Source organism: Humulus lupulus, chromosome 9 (genome assembly GCF_963169125.1).
Source record: "Humulus lupulus chromosome 9, drHumLupu1.1, whole genome shotgun sequence".
Taxonomy (NCBI): domain Eukaryota; kingdom Viridiplantae; phylum Streptophyta; class Magnoliopsida; order Rosales; family Cannabaceae; genus Humulus; species Humulus lupulus.
In genome coordinates this window covers 75735477-75754162 of record NC_084801.1, presented here as the reverse complement: position 1 = coordinate 75754162, position 18686 = coordinate 75735477, and the positions used below count along the sequence as shown (strand labels likewise).

At 38.2% G+C, this 18686-nt stretch overlaps 1 long non-coding RNA gene across 5 annotated transcripts; it reads right to left on the bottom strand.

The window, feature by feature from the left end:
• Positions 1-1271: 1271 nt before the first annotated feature.
• On the bottom strand, positions 1272-18099 carry LOC133801509 (uncharacterized). Of its 5 annotated transcripts, none has more exons than XR_009876883.1 (9): positions 17587-18099; positions 17301-17365; positions 16862-17116; positions 16531-16579; positions 2782-2885; positions 2560-2693; positions 2293-2475; positions 2015-2206; positions 1272-1602 (listed from the first exon to the last, which is right to left on the bottom strand). It is a non-coding gene; the product is annotated as an uncharacterized LOC133801509 (long non-coding RNA). The 5 variants fall into 5 exon arrangements; XR_009876882.1 differs by lacking the exon at positions 16531-16579 and having other exon boundaries at positions 16862-16960; positions 17034-17116; positions 17587-18097; XR_009876880.1 differs by lacking the exon at positions 16531-16579 and having other exon boundaries at positions 16862-16960; positions 17042-17116; positions 17587-18097.
• Between the last annotated feature and the right edge of the window lie 587 nt (positions 18100-18686).

Genomic DNA, 18686 nt, shown 5'->3' with positions numbered 1-18686 from the left:
AGGGACCAGTCTGAGAACCCGCAAGGCTCCTTAAGCAAAAAGAGGAGGGAACTAGACATCAAAATGCAGCACCCGCAAGGCAATATTATCACCGCACTTGGGGGGCACAAAGAAGATGAATAATTTGACCACGATTCACCCTTCACAAGTGAGATCCAGTCTGAGCAAATCCCCGTCAACCTCAGAGAGCCTCACATGACACCATACGAGGGTACTACGGACCCAAAGTATCACTTAGACTACTTTAATGACTTGATAAGGTTAAGAGGGGTCAACAACAGAGCAAAATGTCATTTCTTTGTTGTTACGCTTAAAGGTGCTACGTACAAGTGGTTCAAGAGGCTAAGGCCAGGAACAATCAAATCACGGCAACAATTCTCTGGCGAATTTCTTCAGTAGCACCATGCGGTCTATGATTACATTATGCCAATTACCAGCCTCGCTAACGTAAAGCATGGTGAAAATGAAAGTCTGAAGAACTATATCCATAGGTTCAATATAGAAGCAACAAAGGTGGGAAGTTTAACGAAAACGGAGCTCAAGATGGCTATTACAGCCGGAGTTCGACCAGGGAGCAAGCTATGGGATAACATGCTCGAAAGAGAAGTTTTAAATTTAGATGATTTCTTCGAGAGAGCACAGAAGTACATATGGGTGGAAGAGGGCCGTAAGAACTCGAATGTTGAAGAAAGCGAACCTTCCTCCACTCGCCCTACAACCAAGACATTTGAAGATTCCATGTAGAAGGCACTACAAGAAAAAAGATTTTTAGCTACTAAAAATTGGTAGCAAATGATTTATATTTGGTAGCTGATACAATTTTAGCTACCAAATTTTTTAGTAGCGACCTCGTAGCTAAAAGCCCATCGCTAAAAGTATTTTGCTACCAAATTTTTTTGTAGCTAATAGTTTTAATTTGCTACTAAATTTTTAGTAGCAAAAAATGTTAAATCTAGTAGCAAAATAATTACTTTTTGTGACTACTAAAATTTTTTTGCTACTACAATTGAGTAGCAAATTTCTTTTAAATTGGTAGCAAAAAAAAAATGCCATGAAAATTTTAAAATCCAACAAAAATGATTTAACTACCAAATTTTAGTAGCAAATAATGCCTAAATACTTTAAAAATATAGTAATTTTGCTACTAAAACTTGGTAGCAAAATTAATATAAATTAAATTATGCTTTTTAATCTAATGTATTATTATTTTAAATTTTTTTTGATAATTTATTATTATAGCATTTCTAATAATAAATACAATGTAACTGTGCATTATGATCAATTTCTATCAGAGTGACATACAATGTAACAAAGTACATTTAATATCATCATTAGACAAAAAGCTCTCTGTAAATGATCAATTTCTATCAGAGTGACATACAATGTAACAAAGTACATTTAATATCATCATTAGACAAAAAGCTCTCTGTAAATGATCAATTTCTATCAGAGTGACATACAATGTAACAAAGTACATTTAATATCATCATTAGACAAAAAGACAATTGTTAGTTCCTTCACTTTACTAGGAGGACCTGGCCTAGTAGTAGCTGCAGCACTTCCAAATCCAAACTTTGGCTTCTTATCAGCTGGTTTTAAAATCTGGAAAGAACACATTAAGCTCTCATCAACACTCATCATGGGACTAGTATTAAGTTCATATGTACCTATTAGGATAACAATAAAATAATCTCTTAACCCCAAAATTATAGAAGATCATCAACAATGATCAAAAGAGCATGATTGATCAGAAAACTAAACAAAAACAAAAAAATGAAAATAAAAAGAAAAGAGAACAATTAATGTTTTCAAATAAAGTAACAAAACCAAATTATTTATCAACAGTACAAACTCTGGTAGGCTTAGTCTAAAATTACACAAAATATAGATAATAACAATGCAAGAGATATGAGATATATAAGATTACGTAGTAGCTGTATAGATTGTTGCTAAAAATGGAAAAACCTATTCAATAAAATGAAGACATAAATCAAAACAAAGCATAAAAGCTTACAGTGTCATTTCCGCTTCAGCAAAAGATATACCAAAAAACATATATGCTCCAAACATTGTATGATATACAAAACATATAATGGACTTTAATCATGTTCCATAAGTTGTTGTCAAACTCGCCACAGTAGTTAGGCGCTGAGAATAGCGTCATAAGTTTTCGGTTAGCAAAGAACTCATATCCATCTTCCACAACCTGCAAAATCAGCATATATTTAGGCTCTAAAGGGCTGTCATAACATAACATCATCACTAGTTTTTGAGCTTAAAAAGATCCCAAACCTGATGAGCTCTACAGATCAGACCTTGAATGTCTTTAATAGGATTAGACCATAGAAGACCACACAACAAGCCATGTTCTGGTACATCAGTAGGCCTTTGTATCATTCTTATCTGGTTCACGTTGTTCAAATCAGGAGAAAGCCCTCCATGCAAAATTGAGGCAGTGAATCCATGCTCAAATGCCTCATGACACGAAAAATATCAAGAGAGTCATATTTTACTACAGGGAAAAAGAAAAGGAAGAGCGTCAAAGATTTGAGTAAGTACCAACTGTAGGCCTTGGCCTAGTCCTTATCTTCAATATCTCAGGACAAGGAATAATGGATCCTGATGCATGACCTCTGGATACTCTTACTTTGGTTCCATCTTCAAGATACTTAATCCCAACTTTACAAGGCTTCCTGCAAAGAAACCACTAATCTCCACTTACAAACATGGAAGACCAAAAACTGAAGGATTCTTCAAACAGAATTGAAGGCAGTCACATACCCTGTGACTGGATCAATAACTTGAACATTTGAAACATGAAGAGGGGCTTCAACTGTAAAGATCCCACCTTCATGACCTTGGCCTTGCTTGATATGCTTCTTAACCTACAGCCAAGAAAAGTTCATTACATCATCAAACACTAGAGTCTTATCCACAAACTTCACTCAGACAACATCACCACACGGATCAAATAACCACAAACAAGCATTACGTATTAAAAATTAACATTTCATATTATGCAGCATCATCTTCAACCAAGGAATGTAATTTTCATTATTTCATAAATTCCTACAACACATTATAAAGAATTTCATAGTAAAATCAAATATAAACTGAATGGTAGCTCAATTTAAAGTTCCATGTACTTTGTCCGACCAAGTTTCAACAAAGTACACATAAACCAGAACAGAACACCCCAAAGTAAATTCAAGAATATCACATAATAGAAAAAATTTCTAATTAACTTGATCATGAGATAAACATATGAACATGAAAAATTAAAGAATACCAAGAAGAGAATTTCACGTGTAAACAAGTAAAAGAAGCAGTCAACGTACCACAAATTTTATGTAACGACCCAAAATCACTAATAAGGCTTACGGGCCTTGGTTAGTGTGCCTGGAGGGCATAATGGGATTTTGAGTGTGACTTTAATGAGTTAAATGCATGATTATGATTTAATGCATGTTATATGACTATTTGACTATTTGAGATGCATGACTATGTGTATTAGTATGCATGTAGACATGATTATCTTAGAAAGAGCATAATTGTAATTTGGCCATTTTGGGCATGACTGTGTTGATATCTGTGATCTGTGACTCAAGACGATCCTAGAATGAGCGTGTTAGCGGAAAAGTCAAAGAGGGAATTTATACCCGGCTTGGGTTAAGCCTGGGGAGTTTAAATGGGAATTTGGAAAATATATTGAGGTTAATCTTGATGATGAGGATTGTATATTTGGTGATTAATTAGGTATTGGGTAGTAAGCGGGAAATTATTAGAGACACTCGAGGAATTAGTGGGAATTGGGTAAAATGACTAAAATGGCCCTACATGGACAAAAAGGTTTAGAATTAATAGGGAGGGCATTTTGGTCATTAGGCTTTTTAGAGATAAGTTAAAGGAAGCTTTATATTTAGTGGGATTGGTAGAATAAAGTTATAAGGCTGAGAAAAGAAAGAAGGAAGGAAAAAGAAAAGAGAGAAAAACAGTGTGGGTTTTCTTCAAAGGATCGGTTTGTGGCTCTCCCACCATTTCCCTTCATTTTTCTTGGAGCTAAGCTCAGTGGTGAGCTAGGGTAAGCTGAGCATCAAGGATTCTAAGCTAGACTTGAAGATTGGCAAGGGATTAGCAAGAACACATCAAAAATTTGAGGTAAGTTTTTAGAAGTTTCAGTTTTAGGGCTTGACTGGTTTGAGCTGTGTATTTGAGCTAAATAGATGGGGATTTTTGGGGAAATCAGGCCAAGGTTGAGAAGGAGCAGGCTAAGGAGGTCTAGGGTTCAACTCAAGGTCGAATTTCCATCCACGATATGATTTCTAAGTCCTTAACTTTGATGATTGACTCAATTTCTGGGTTTAAGGTTCATTATGGTAGATCTTGAGTTTTGGGTTGCTTGAGCTTGGGTTATGGGTTCTTGGGATGATTGGGATGAGTGTGAGGTGTTGATAAGTTTGTTTTTGGGTTTGGGAAAGATTTGGACAAGTTTGGGGTTGAAATGGTTGAAGGAAATCGCAGAAACGATTTTTGGGTGTGGCCAATCTGCAACTAGCGCTACAGCGCTAGTCTTTGGGTGCTGTAGCGCTAGGCCCTGTTTCCGGGGAGGTGTGGTTCAGCTTGTAGCGCTATAGCGCCCTCTTAAGAGCACTGTAGCGCTGCACTGTTCACAGAAAGGGGTTTTTGGGCTTTTGTTGAGAGATTTTGACCTAGGATTCGGGGCTCGATTCCACCGCCTTGTTTTGTGGATCTAGGACTTCCCGAGGGCTCGGGATTGGTCCCGAGGCTAGGTTTTGGACTTGAGGTTTGGTAATGATTTTGACTTATGGATTTTGTTTAGGTGAGCGCTAGGGCTCGAGTAGGATCGTGCTCGAGGAGTCAGGTGATCAAAGCTATCGAATTAAAAGGTAAGAAAACCGTAACACCCCAGAACAGGGCGTGGGCCCACAGTGTTATTGCAGGGCATGGCCCTAGATTGTATTATGTGCAAATGTATAACCTTAAATGAATTATTATATGTTTGAATGATTATTTCGAAATGTACTATATGTGTGATTATAATGAAATGAACGGCTAAGGCCGAGAGCGGCGAAGGCCGAGAACGGCCTTGGGGCCGGAAGTAACACTTAGCACATGAAGTGCTTATAGCCAAGGTGGAACCCAATGGATACATGAGTTATCCTTACGGTAAGGACCGAGACCCCAAGCTTTGGTAAGGCTTATGGGGCGGCATGGCCGTGCTTGTTCAGTCTGATGGTTTTCCTACTTATCAGTGGATTATATGTCAGCTATATTCTATGCATATGTTATATACTGTATGAGTTTTCTTGCTGGGCTTCGGCTCACGGGTGCTCTGTGTGGCAGGTAAAAGCAAAGAGTCAGTCAACCGCCCATGAGTATGGAGAGCGTGGGGGCAGCGCGTACATGTTCGGCCTGCCCGACTGCTTTGGTTGGGGGCATTTTGTATATGGCTGTTTTAACTTATTCTTTTGATAGTTAACCAGGTGTAAATCTATTTTGAGTTGTAAATATTTTGTAAAACCTTATTTTTGGGATCCCGGATGGTTGATACTTAATGTTTTCAATGAAACTAAACATTTTCAAAGATTACAGCCTTAACCTCTGGTTTAGTCAGACTTTTGGTTTTAGAAACCTCGTAGAGTCAGTCAAATGCAGAATTTCCGTTTTAAACTCACTTAGTAACGGCTCTAAGGTAGTAGGGCATTACCACTTGCTATCAGAGCGAGCCAAGGTTTATTGGTTCTGGAGATTAACCGAACATGTACGCACGCTGCCATTGAAAAGCTCGACTCAGGGTTGATTGGTATGGTTGATTAATATATCTGAATATGTGTTTGAATGCCTTGTGTGCCTGCTTAGGTTATTATGAGCATGATGAGTGAAATAACATATGCATGATGCCAGGGCAAGGCCCGTTGTGTGCTGTATGATATCTGTAAGTTATTTGGATTGTTGATCTTGGTTGTTGTAGACATTGAGAGGTAGAATTGGATCTTATTATCATGCCTGATGAACGGTGTCACTGATTGCAGGCATTTAGTTTTAATGCCTCGGCAATCATCGAGACTCCGCGGCATTCGGGCCGAGGATGACAATCATGGTCAGGACCCTCCACCTGCTCCTCAGAACTGGCAACAGATATTAGCCGAAATGGAGGGTAGATTGAAGAAAACAGAGGAAGAACTTAGTCAGTTGAGGCAACAGGCTCCTCCGCCAGTCACCGGGCTACCACTACAGCCGAGTGTAGCACCAGCTCCAGTTCAGCCTATGGTTGAGAACAGGGTGGAACCTTTGTATGAAAGATTCAGAAAACAGCAACCTCCTACCTTTGAGGGTGGAACAGACCCACTGCGGGCTGAGCAGTGGATGAATGTGATTTCTGTAATCTTGGATTTCATGAGGGTTGAAGGAAAGGAAAGGGTTGATTGTGCCATCTATATGCTTTGAGATAATGCACAAATATGGTGGGATGTAGTAAGGCAGCGAAGGGATACTGCAACTATGACTTGGGAAGAATTCAACAACATTTTTAATGAGAAATACTACAGTGTAGCAGTTCGAGCTGCGAAGGTTGATGAATTTATCAACCTGACCCAGAGCAGGTTATCAGTCACCGAGTACGCCCTGATATTTGATAGATTGGCGAATTTTGCGCCAGAGCTAGTGCCGACTGATGCGGCCAGGAGAGATAGGTTTATACGGGGATTGAATGTGATGATCGCCCGTGATGTGAGTATTACATTGGCTCCAGAGACTACTCATGCACAAGTGGTGGATAAGGCCCTAACTGCTGAGAGGGCTGAGGATCAGATCTGGAAGGATAGCGCTACTAGGCGCGATACCAGGAGGACAGTGCCTCCTTCTTCTGGGCCTAGTCGGGCCGGCAGCCCCAGTGAGCAGAAAAGAAGAGCACCAGATTCATTTGTTCCTTATGGTTCTGATAGGAGGGTTCGCAGTTCTGTTGGTGGCCGTCAGGGCGGAAATGACAACTGGAGGAGCTTTCTGATGTGTCCTCGATGCAGGCGACGGCATCAGGGCGAGTGCCGGATCAGGGCATGTTTTATTTTTGGGAGCACCAATCACTTGAAGAAAGACTGCCCACAAGCTAAGAAAGAGGAGCCAAATCAGGGAGACAGCCTCGCTCTTGCTAGGGTTTTCACTTTGACTCAGACTGAGGCGGAGGCCAGTCCCTCAGTTGTGACAGGTCAAATTTTTAGCGCCGGTTCTTTGTATACTGCATTGATTGATTCGGGTGCTACTCACTCATTTGTATCTGCTAGGGTGATTGATCAGCTTTGTAGACCTAGTATTTTGTATGCTAGGGGTTTTCAGACTTTATTGCCAACAGGAGAACTGGTAGTCTCTAGGAGGTGGGTTAGAGCATTACCAGTAGTAATAGACGGTAGGGAATTGTTTGTTGACCTGGTTGATCTAGATATGGACGATTTTGATATAATACTAGGAATGGATTGGTTAACGCGGTATGGAGCAACAATTGACTGTAAGCGACGAATGGTGACCTTTGAACCAGAAGGCGAGGCACCCTTTGTGTTTGTGGGAACGGTGAATGGACCGTGGGTGCCTATGATCTCAGCACTAAAGGCTAGAGGCCTGATGCAGGAGGGTTGCATAGGATTCCTAGCGAGTATTGTAGATTCCTCCAAGGTGGCGATAGTGGGACCGAATGAAACCAGAGTGGTCTGTGAGTTTCCAGACTTGTTTCCAGCAGATCTGCCAGGATTTCCGCCACAGCGGGAGATTGAGTTCGTCATAGAATTGGTTCCGGGAGCAGAGCCAGTGTCCAAGGCACCCTACAGAATGGCTCCGACAGAATTAAAGGAATTGAAGATTCAGTTGCAGGAACTACTGGATTTGGGGTTTGTCAGACCGAGTTTCTCGCCATGGGGTGCTCAAGTATTATTTGTTAAGAAAAAGGATAGATCGCTCAGGATGTGCATTGACTATAGGGAGTTGAATAAGTTGACCATCAAGAACAAGTATCCGTTACCTAGGATTGACGATCTATTTGATCAGCTTCAAGGGAGCACAGTGTTTTCAAAGATTGATCTCTGATCAGGCTATTATCAGTTGAGGATCAAAGAAGAGGATGTACCAAAGACTGCTTTTCGGACACGGTATGGAAATTATGAATTTCTGGTTATGTCCTTTGGATTAACCCATGCCCCAGCAGCATTTATGGATTTGATGAACAGAATTTTCAAAGATTATCTGGATAAGTTTGTGATTGTATTTATTGATGATATCCTTGTGTACTCCCAGTCAGAGACTGAGCATGAGCATCATCTACGCCTGGTGTTGCAGCGGCTAAGAGAGCATAAGCTATATGCTAAGTTTAGCAAATGCGAGTTCTGGTTATCGCAAGTTTCATTTCTGGGTCATATTATCAGTAAGGATGGGTTACTGGTCGACCCAAGTAAGACTGGAGCAGTAAGAGATTGGCCTAGACCCAGCAGTGTTCCTGAGGTTAGAAGTTTCCTTGGACTAGCAGGATACTACCGGCGGTTTGTAGAGGGGTTCTCCAGAATTGCTACTCCATTGACAGAATTGACAAGGAAGAAGACCAAGTATGTCTAGACAGATCGATGTGAGAACCGCTTTAGGGAGTTGAAGCGGCGGTTGATTACTGCACCAGTGCTAAGCCTGCCGACAGATAATGAGAAGTTTGTGGTCTACTGTGACGCTTCTAGACAGGGTCTGGGATGCGTGTTGATGCAGGCTGGGAAAGTGATAGCTTATGCATCAAGGCCATTAAAGGAGTGCGAGCAGAGATATCCCACGCATGACCTAGAGTTAGCTGCAGTGGTATTCTCACTTAAGGTTTGGAGACACTATCTGTATGGTGAGAGATGCGAGATATACACTGATCACAAAAGTTTAAAGTATTTCTTTACCCAGAAGGACTTGAATATGCGCCAGAGGCGGTGGCTAGAGCTGGTAAAGGATTACGATTGTGATATCCTATACCATCCTGGGAAGGCTAATATAGTGGCTGATGCATTGAGCCGGAGCGGCCCAGGTCAGCTGTATAGTTCGAGGCAGATATCTGACAGACTAGCTGGAGGGATGACCAGAGCAGGTATAGAGTTAGTGGTTGGTAGGTTGGCCAACATTACTCTTCAGTCAACTCTCCTCGAGAGGATTAAGGAAGCACAAGGAATGGATCCCCAGTTTGTTGAACATAGAGAGAATGTCCTAACTGGAGCAGCTAAGGACTTTTCTATTTCTGAGATGGGTTTATTGAAGTACAAAGGACGGATTTGTGTTCCGATTGATCCAGACATTCGGCGAGAGATTCTGGACGAGTCTCATACCACTCCCTACTCTTTGCACCCAGGTTCTACGAAGATGTACCACGACTTGAAGGTTTTGTATTTGTGGTCAGGCATGAAGAAGGACGTGGTGGACTATGTGGCTAGATGCTTAACCTGTCAGCAGATTAAGGCTGAACACCAGAGGCCAGCAGGATTATTACAGCCTCTAGGGATTCCCGAGTGGAAATGGGAAGATATTTCCATGGACTTTGTGGTTGGGTTTCCAAAGACCGTGGGTCAGCATGACTCGGTGTGGGTGATTGTGGACAGGTATACTAAGTCCGCCCACTTCTTGCCTGTGAGGACAACTTATACTGTGGAGCAGTATGCAGAGCTTTATGTGAAGGAGATTGTTCGACTTCATGGGGCTCCGAGGTCGATAGTATCCGACAGAGACCCCACTTTCACTTCCATGTTTTGAAATAGCCTACAGAAGGCAATGGGCACACAGCTTCGGTTTAGTACTGCTTATCATCCTCAGACGGATGGACAGTCTGAGAGGACAATCCAGATACTGGAGGACATGTTACGAGCTTGTGTGTTGGATTTTGGGGGATCTTGGAGTAGGTATCTCCCTCTGATTGAGTTCTCGTACAATAATAGTTATCAGGCGACTATCGGAGTGGCTCCGTATGAGATGCTATATGGAAGAAAGTGCAGATCACCGATGCACTGGGATGAGGCAGGTGAGAGAAGGTATTTAGGTCCTGAGATGGTTCAGAGGACCAATGAGGCACTTGAGAAAATTAGAGCTCGTATGCTCGCCTCCCAGAGTCGCCAGAAGAGTTATTCAGATCAGAGACGCAGGAGCGTAGAATTTCAGGTCGGTGATCATGTATTCCTCAGGGTTTCACCCCTGAGAGGAGTAAAATGATTCGGCGTTCGGGGCAAGCTGAGTCCCAGGTTTGTTGGCCCCTTTGAGGTTCTGGAACGAGTTGGGGAGGTGGCTTACAGGATAGCAATGCCTCCAGCTCTATCTGGGGTTCATGACGTGTTTCATGTATCCATGCTCCGGAAGTATGTATCGGATACTACTCATGTGTTGAGCAATGAGAACTTGGAGTTGGATCGGGATTTATCATACGAAGAAAAGCCTGTTCAGATCCTTGATAGAAAGGGCAAAGTCTTGAGGAGCAAGACCATCGCCTTGGTTAAATTATTGTGGAGGAATAGCAAGGTTGAAGAGGCGACTTGGGAAGTGAAGTCGGATATGCGGGAGCGGTATCCCGAGTTGTTCAGGTAAATTTCGAGGACGAAATTTTCATGAGGAGGGGATAGTTGTAACGACCCAAAATCGCTAATAAGGCTTAAGGGCCTTGTACGACCAAGTTTCAACAAAGTACACATAAACCAGAACAGAACACCCAAAAGTAAATTCAAGAATAACACATAATAGAACAAATTTCTAATTAACTTGATCATGAGATAAACATATGAACATGAAAAATTAAAGAATACCAAGAAGAGAATTTCACGTGTAAACAAGTAAAAGTAGCAGTCAACGTACCACAAATTTTATGTAACGACCCAAAATCACTAATAAGGCTTAAGGGCCTTGGTTAGTGTGCCTGGAGGGCATAATGGGATTTTGAGTGTGACTTTAATGAGTTAAATACATGATTATGATTTAATGCATGTTATATGACTATTTGACTATTTGAGATGCATGACTATGTGTATTAGTATGCATGTAGACATGATTATCTTAGAAAGAGCATAATTGTAATTTGGCCATTTTGGGCATGACTGTGTTGATATCTGTGATCTGTGACTCAAGACGATCCTAGAATGAGCGGGTTAGCGGAAAAGTCAAAGAGGGAATTTATACCCGGCTTGGGTTAAGCCTGGGGAGTTTAAATGGGAATTTGGAAAATATATTGAGGTTAATCTTGATGATGAGGATTGTATATTTGGTGATTAATTAGGTATTGGGTAGTAAGCGGGAAATTATTAGAGACACTCGAGGAATTAGTGGGAATTGGGTAAAATGACTAAAATGGCCCTACATGGACAAAAAGGTTTAGAATTAATAGGGAGGGCATTTTGGTCATTAGGCTTTTTAGAGATAAGTTAAAGGAAGCTTTATATTTAGTGGGATTGGTAGAATAAAGTTATAAGGCTGAGAAAAGAAAGAAGGAAGGAAAAAGAAAAGAGAGAAAAACAGTGTGGGTTTTCTTCAAAGGATCGGTTTGTGGCTCTCCCACCATTTCCCTTCATTTTTCTTGGAGCTAAGCTCAGTGGTGAGCTAGGGTAAGCTGAGCATCAAGGATTCTAAGCTAGACTTGAAGATTGGCAAGGGATTAGCAAGAACACATCAAAAATTTGAGGTAAGTTTTTAGAAGTTTCAGTTTTAGGGCTTGACTGGTTTGAGCTGTGTATTTGAGCTAAATAGATGGGGATTTTTGGGGAAATCAGGCCAAGGTTGAGAAGGAGCAGGCTAAGGAGGTCTAGGGTTCAACTCAAGGTCGAATTTCCATCCACGATATGATTTCTAAGTCCTTAACTTTGATGATTGACTCAATTTCTGGGTTTAAGGTTCATTATGGTAGATCTTGAGTTTTGGGTTGCTTGAGCTTGGGTTATGGGTTCTTGGGATGATTGGGATGAGTGTGAGGTGTTGATAAGTTTGTTTTTGGGTTTGGGAAAGATTTGGACAAGTTTGGGGTTGAAATGGTTGAAGGAAATCGCAGAAACGATTTTTGGGTGTGGCCAATCTGCAACTAGCGCTACAGCGCTAGTCTTTGGGCGCTGTAGCGCTAGGCCCTGTTTCCGGGGAGGTGTGGTTCAGCTTGTAGCGCTATAGCGCCCTCTTAAGAGCACTGTAGCGCTGCACTGTTCACAGAAAGGGGTTTTTGGGCTTTTGTTGAGAGATTTTGACCTAGGATTCGGGGCTCGATTCCACCGCCTTGTTTTGTGGATCTAGGACTTCCCGAGGGCTCGGGATTGGTCCCGAGGCTAGGTTTTGGACTTGAGGTTTGGTAATGATTTTGACTTATGGATTTTGTTTAGGTGAGCGCTAGGGCTCGAGTAGGATCGTGCTCGAGGAGTCAGGTGATCAAAGCTATCGAATTAAAAGGTAAGAAAACCGTAACACCCCAGAACAGGGCGTGGGCCCACAGTGTTATTGCAGGGCATGGCCCTAGATTGTATTATGTGCAAATGTATAACCTTAAATGAATTATTATATGTTTGAATGATTATTTCGAAATGTACTATATGTGTGATTATAATGAAATGAACGGCTAAGGCCGAGAGCGGCGAAGGCCGAGAACGGCCTTGGGGCCGGAAGTAACACTTAGCACATGAAGTGCTTATAGCCAAGGTGGAACCCAATGGATACATGAGTTATCCTTACGGTAAGGACCGAGACCCCAAGCTTTGGTAAGGCTTATGGGGCGGCATGGCCGTGCTTGTTCAGTCTGATGGTTTTCCTACTTATCAGTGGATTATATGTCAGCTATATTCTATGCATATGTTATATACTGTATGAGTTTTCTTGCTGGGCTTCGGCTCACGGGTGCTCTGTGTGGCAGGTAAAAGCAAAGAGTCAGTCAACCGCCCATGAGTATGGAGAGCGTGGGGGCAGCGCGTACATGTTCGGCCTGCCCGACTGCTTTGGTTGGGGGCATTTTGTATATGGCTGTTTTAACTTATTCTTTTGATAGTTAACCAGGTGTAAATCTATTTTGAGTTGTAAATATTTTGTAAAACCTTATTTTTGGGATCCCGGATGGTTGATACTTAATGTTTTCAATGAAACTAAACATTTTCAAAGATTACAGCCTTAACCTCTGGTTTAGTCAGACTTTTGGTTTTAGAAACCTCGTAGAGTCAGTTAAATGCAGAATTTCCGTTTTAAACTCACTTAGTAACGGCTCTAAGGTAGTAGGGCGTTACATTTTAACAGGTGCTTATCATCTCCTTTCCATTTTCTTGGGGGTGTCAACATTGAACTTAAGAAATTGGGATGGGCTTAACCTATTAATCATAGGGAACTTTCATATGTATATCACGTTTTGGTAAATGGTTAAAATATTTGAGAAAGCCTCCCGAGAAAAGTGTATCACAAAGAAAATACAAAATTCCAATTGGGTTGTAACTCATGTCTCAACAAATTGCATAATACTAATTGGGCAAGCTGATATTCATACTTGTTGCCTTTGTTAGTTGCAGAAGCATTTCCAGAAACAAGGCATTAATGGAACAAAACTATGTAACATGGAGTAATAAAAGTATATTTAACAAAATTAAATTAAATATTTTGAACGTGAATAACATCATGTCAAATTGTAGTGGGAAAGTCTGTCAAAAACAATTAGTAGGAGAGCGAGTGAGATAACTATTAATTGTAAAGGACTTACATACACTTACATACTCAAAAAACTAAGAGGAATCTAGTTTCTAAAAATTATTAATGTAGTGATAATTTTAACAATATTATACACCTTAAATGTTATAAAATGATAAGAAAAGATAATAGGGTGAAAAACTAGCATTCAATTCCATATTCTAAAAGAAAATGGAGGAACATGTATATTATATAGCCAACTTCCCAAAGAAAGAACATCACTGGTATGCGAAATAGAATCAGTCCCATAATCACCAAATATATATAGTAACATCAGACCCTTAAAAGGCCATTTCAACAAAGAAAATGTTCAAAACAGTTTGAAATCTCTTAGTAAAAGAGAAAAAATAAGCAATAACCACTCAACAACATTTCAATATATATGATGTCAAATATAATTATCCTTTACATTTTTTAAAAAAAATTATACTGTATCTTAAATTAATTCAAAGTTATAAGAAAAACTAAAGTATAAATTAATTCAAAAATATAAAATTATTATAAGAATATTCATTCAATAAATATATATAATCAAATTTTACATGGCATCAGAAAATGCGAATGAATATGCACAAATCCTTAAGTGTTTTAATATTAAACTAGAAAATCTCATGCATGACATTGTCAATGTGTTTAGGAAAGCAATATGCACATGCACACATAAGGGAATTATAGTCGAAACATAGCTTCTCATTATAAATCTAAGCTAATTGTTGAACAACTACTTTAGATGTTAGCAAAATCCAATAAATTATATAACGCTATACAGGTAATCAAATACTGACCTAAGGGAAGTTTAGATATTCACAATGACAGCCATCACTCAATAAGACTATAAATAAAAGAATGGATAGCTACTCTGTTAAATTTAAAACTCTCTCCATAGTTATGATCTCTGTCCGTCACATGTAACTTTTAATTGTAAGATTCAATGATAGACTTCTTAAATCAAATCAAGAAATGGATAAAAAAAAATCAAATTTTCTACATTTTGATCGAAAATGCCAGTCTCACAAATACACACAAAAAAATGTACAAATCCAACGATGAAACAAATTGGTGATATAAATCACTAGAACTATGAGATATAAATTAAAGTTTCTATAGAGAATAAAAGCATTGGATAACATATAGACTGAAGTAGTACAAGAAGAGTAGGAGTGTTAAACTCACTCTCTTGCTCCAAAAGCTAAAAGAAAAGCAACAGAATAGCAACTTACGATACGTATTAAATCAGTACTAAAATAAATGAATAATTTACAAAAGGATATCAAACACATTCATAATAAATTTACTTGAAAGGAAGCTTAAGAACAATTCTTTCATCAAGTTCACTTTGAACAAACCCAGTGGAATTGTTGATGAGCTTTCAGCCAAGTCATGGTCATTAACAAGTCAAATATCACCCAATAAAACCATAATTTTTTTTGGAAAATACTCAGATTTTTTATTCAACAAATCATAGATAAATATTATCCTAGTCTTTTTAGCAAATACCTTAGCTACATTCAATCAGGCATCATTAAAAAAAGCCAAAGTTCTCATTAAGTAAAGGATTATTTTAAAAACAATGGCAGTAAGACTCACCTCAACCATCGTGTAAAGGATGTGACCTCAATGCCAAATGATATAGACTAGGCATCGGAATAACTTAAACGCAATATACAAACTTACAAATATATAAATAAATTTATTATATGATATTCAATTGAAATTTGAAAATATATAAGCGAATGGGCTGTCTCAAAATTGATTCCTATGTATGGGTCAATAATACAAATATATTTGACATAATATAAAAAACTAATCTATTATATATATGCATATTCATTTTTTTAATAATTAAAAAATATCTTACTTATCTATAACCACATATTTAGGAAACAACAACCAGTAATTATAAAATGTAAATTTAGATTAAATTTTTCATAACCGTGTAAAGTGGGAAATATAATAAAAATTAATTATAAAAAAACAATTTAATATTTTCAAATTTTTATTTCATAAAATATACATATCTCTATATAAGTTTAATCAGGCACAAATATAGGAAATAAAAGTATTAATTAAAAAACTAGTTTGAAATTTAAATTTCAGTTTTTCAAGGAGGATAGCACTATCTAAGAAAATTAATATATATAGTGAGTATCTCTTTTTTTTTCACTAGTTCATCGACATTTTGTTGAGGTATGTATGCCATATACTGATTAAATATCTTGGCTATATTGGTTAGATTGTTTAATTAAATTTTTTTCTGTAGGTGCTTCAACTGGGTGTAAGGAGAAGGTACTGACAAACAGGTTTTTATTCTCTCTACCATATTTCACTAAAACAATATGCATTGAAATTAACTTGGAAATAAAAACATTGATCATAGACATATACATCTCTTTTTTCTTATGAATGTTGTTATACTTTCTTGAAGATTCATTAGGTGTTTTCTGCCATTTTGATCACACAAATCAAACACTCTTTGATGGAAATCTATAATCAAAGAAAAAAAATACAAAGAACAAGTAAGTAGTCTTAAATCTGTCAGTGCAGAGCTTATATGTTTATAAATATATATATAATAAAATGTCAATTATTACTGCAATATAGAGACACTTCTATGGCTTTCTTAATTCTTTATGATTAGAACAGATTAGAAAAAAAAAATTAGAACCAAATCCAAGCCTACCCAAGAACAGAACAAGAAAAAAAAAACCAAATTCATACCCAAGTATTGACTTAGTTCTCTATGATTAGAACAGATCAGAAAAAAAAAATTAAAACCAAATTCAAGCCTACCCAAGAACAGATACAAGAAAAAAAAAACCAAATTCATACCCAACTATTGACTAGCACTAGCGCTAGATGATTCATTGACTGCCATCACCTGTGGTTAAAATGCAGACAAAATATCATTTGAATTCAAAACTCTCAAGACTTGCTCTTAGCAAGCTTTTTAAGCATGGATTTTTCTGGTGATCCTACGGAAGGGGGGTAGGAAAATAATTTAGAAACTTTATCAGGTCCTTGATTTTAAGAGATAAAGTTATGCATTTGTCGATGATGAATCATGTTCATTAGTTTCAGTGTATACTTCAGAAATAGATGATATATACCAGCAAGCAAGCAAAATATACCATTTACCAAGTCAAATGTCTAAAGATTTTACCGTGGGAATTGTTACAATAACAAATTATGTTGAATCAGTGTCTCGAAAAATCTCCCGCACTTTGATCATCCTCTCCCTTAGTCGCTCCAGTTTTTCAGTCTGCATCATAGATAACCTCAGATAGTCTATAAACTCGTGTAAAAGAAAACATAACGGCAGCTAGAATGACAACCGGCTTACTGCATCCTGCTTGGGCTGTTCTTGGCCTAAAACAGATTTGATGGCTGAGGTGGCTAAAGCAATCTTTTGTTTAAGCTGTAATAGACCATATGAAAATAAAGGATTAAAGTTAGTGAAATTTCAAGATGTTCTTTTGCATTGGTAAAACAAAAGAACCTTTCTAAAAGGTCCAGAGCAAAAGACAATGAGAAAAGGAGAAAATATATAATATTATGAAGAAAAATAAACAAGAGAGGCAAAGAGAAGTGGACATTCAAACCTCAATAGCTTGCTTATTGATCGATCTAAGAAATCTGGCAAGGACAGAAGTCGCAACGTGTGACCCTATTTAAAACAAGCCATCAAATTAAGAAGTTGAAAGTTCAAGCAACAAAGACAGTTCGTGATAAAATACTCACAGTAGGCGCAGTATCTAAGATAGCTATGTATAGACACTTTTATGACTTTCTTAGTTCTCTATGATTAGAACAGATCAGGAAAAAAAAATTAAAACCAAATTCAAGCCTACCCAAGAACAGAATAAGAAAAAAAAAACCAAGCTTTACCTGTGTACTGGTTCGTGAGGACATTGCTGGACCCAATCTTCCCATCTTGCGAACCTCCACCACCACCTTTCTTGGAATCACTACCTTTCGGTTAGATGATTCCGAGTTCCTTCAGTTAGAAGTTGGTATGTGAACTTTGAATGAGAGAGACAGAGAGAGCTAGAGTGAGAGGGAGACAGGAATACGAGAGAGAGGGGAAGAATAATGGGGTCTGGGGTTTGATTTCAACTGAGAGATAGAGAGATTAGAGTGAGAGAGAGCTAGGGATTTGAGACTGTGTAGGGGAATATGAAGAAGAAAATGAAATTTGGTATGGAAGCTGTGCGAAAGGGTGAGAGAGAGAGGGATTACGGAGAAGAAAGAAACTTAGAATTAGAGACAAAGAGAGCTAGAGTGAGAGGGAGACAGGAATACGAGAGAGAGAGGGGAAGAATAATGGGGTCTGGGGTTTGATTTCAATTGAGAGATAGAGAGATTAGAGTGAGAAGGAGCTAGGGATATGAAGAAGAAAACCAAATGGGCTTTTCGGATGAGGTGTATTGGCTGAAGCCCTTTATTTTAATTTAGAAATAAAATTAAAAAGAAAAATAAAATACATAGAGAAAGGAAATGACCACTTACTAATTTAATATTAATTTAATAAAATTACTTATTTGCCTAGATATCATAACACACTATATATTCCATTGATAGAAATACCCCATGCGAATTCATAAAATTTCAAAGTTAATTATGTGGTGGTACATTTTTTCGATTGTGGAATGAGATTCTTTATTATTAATTTTTCTAAAAAAGTATTTTATATTGTGTACAAACTTTATCAACTTTACTATTGTGAGACATTCTATTAATTTTTCCTTTCTTTTTGATAATTTTTTTTTAATTAAAGTTGGAATTTAAGAAATCTTCCAGTGTTTGTAAAAAAATTTAAGTATTCAAGATTTTTTTCGTTGAAACTACTCACGCATCCAAAAACTAAGATAGTAGTCACTCATTCTGGAATTGAGATAGATTTAATACTTGTTGACTGGTTTTTTTGTCAATTACAAATAAACCAATAATGCATAAAAAAAAAATCAAACACGTACGGGATTTAGATT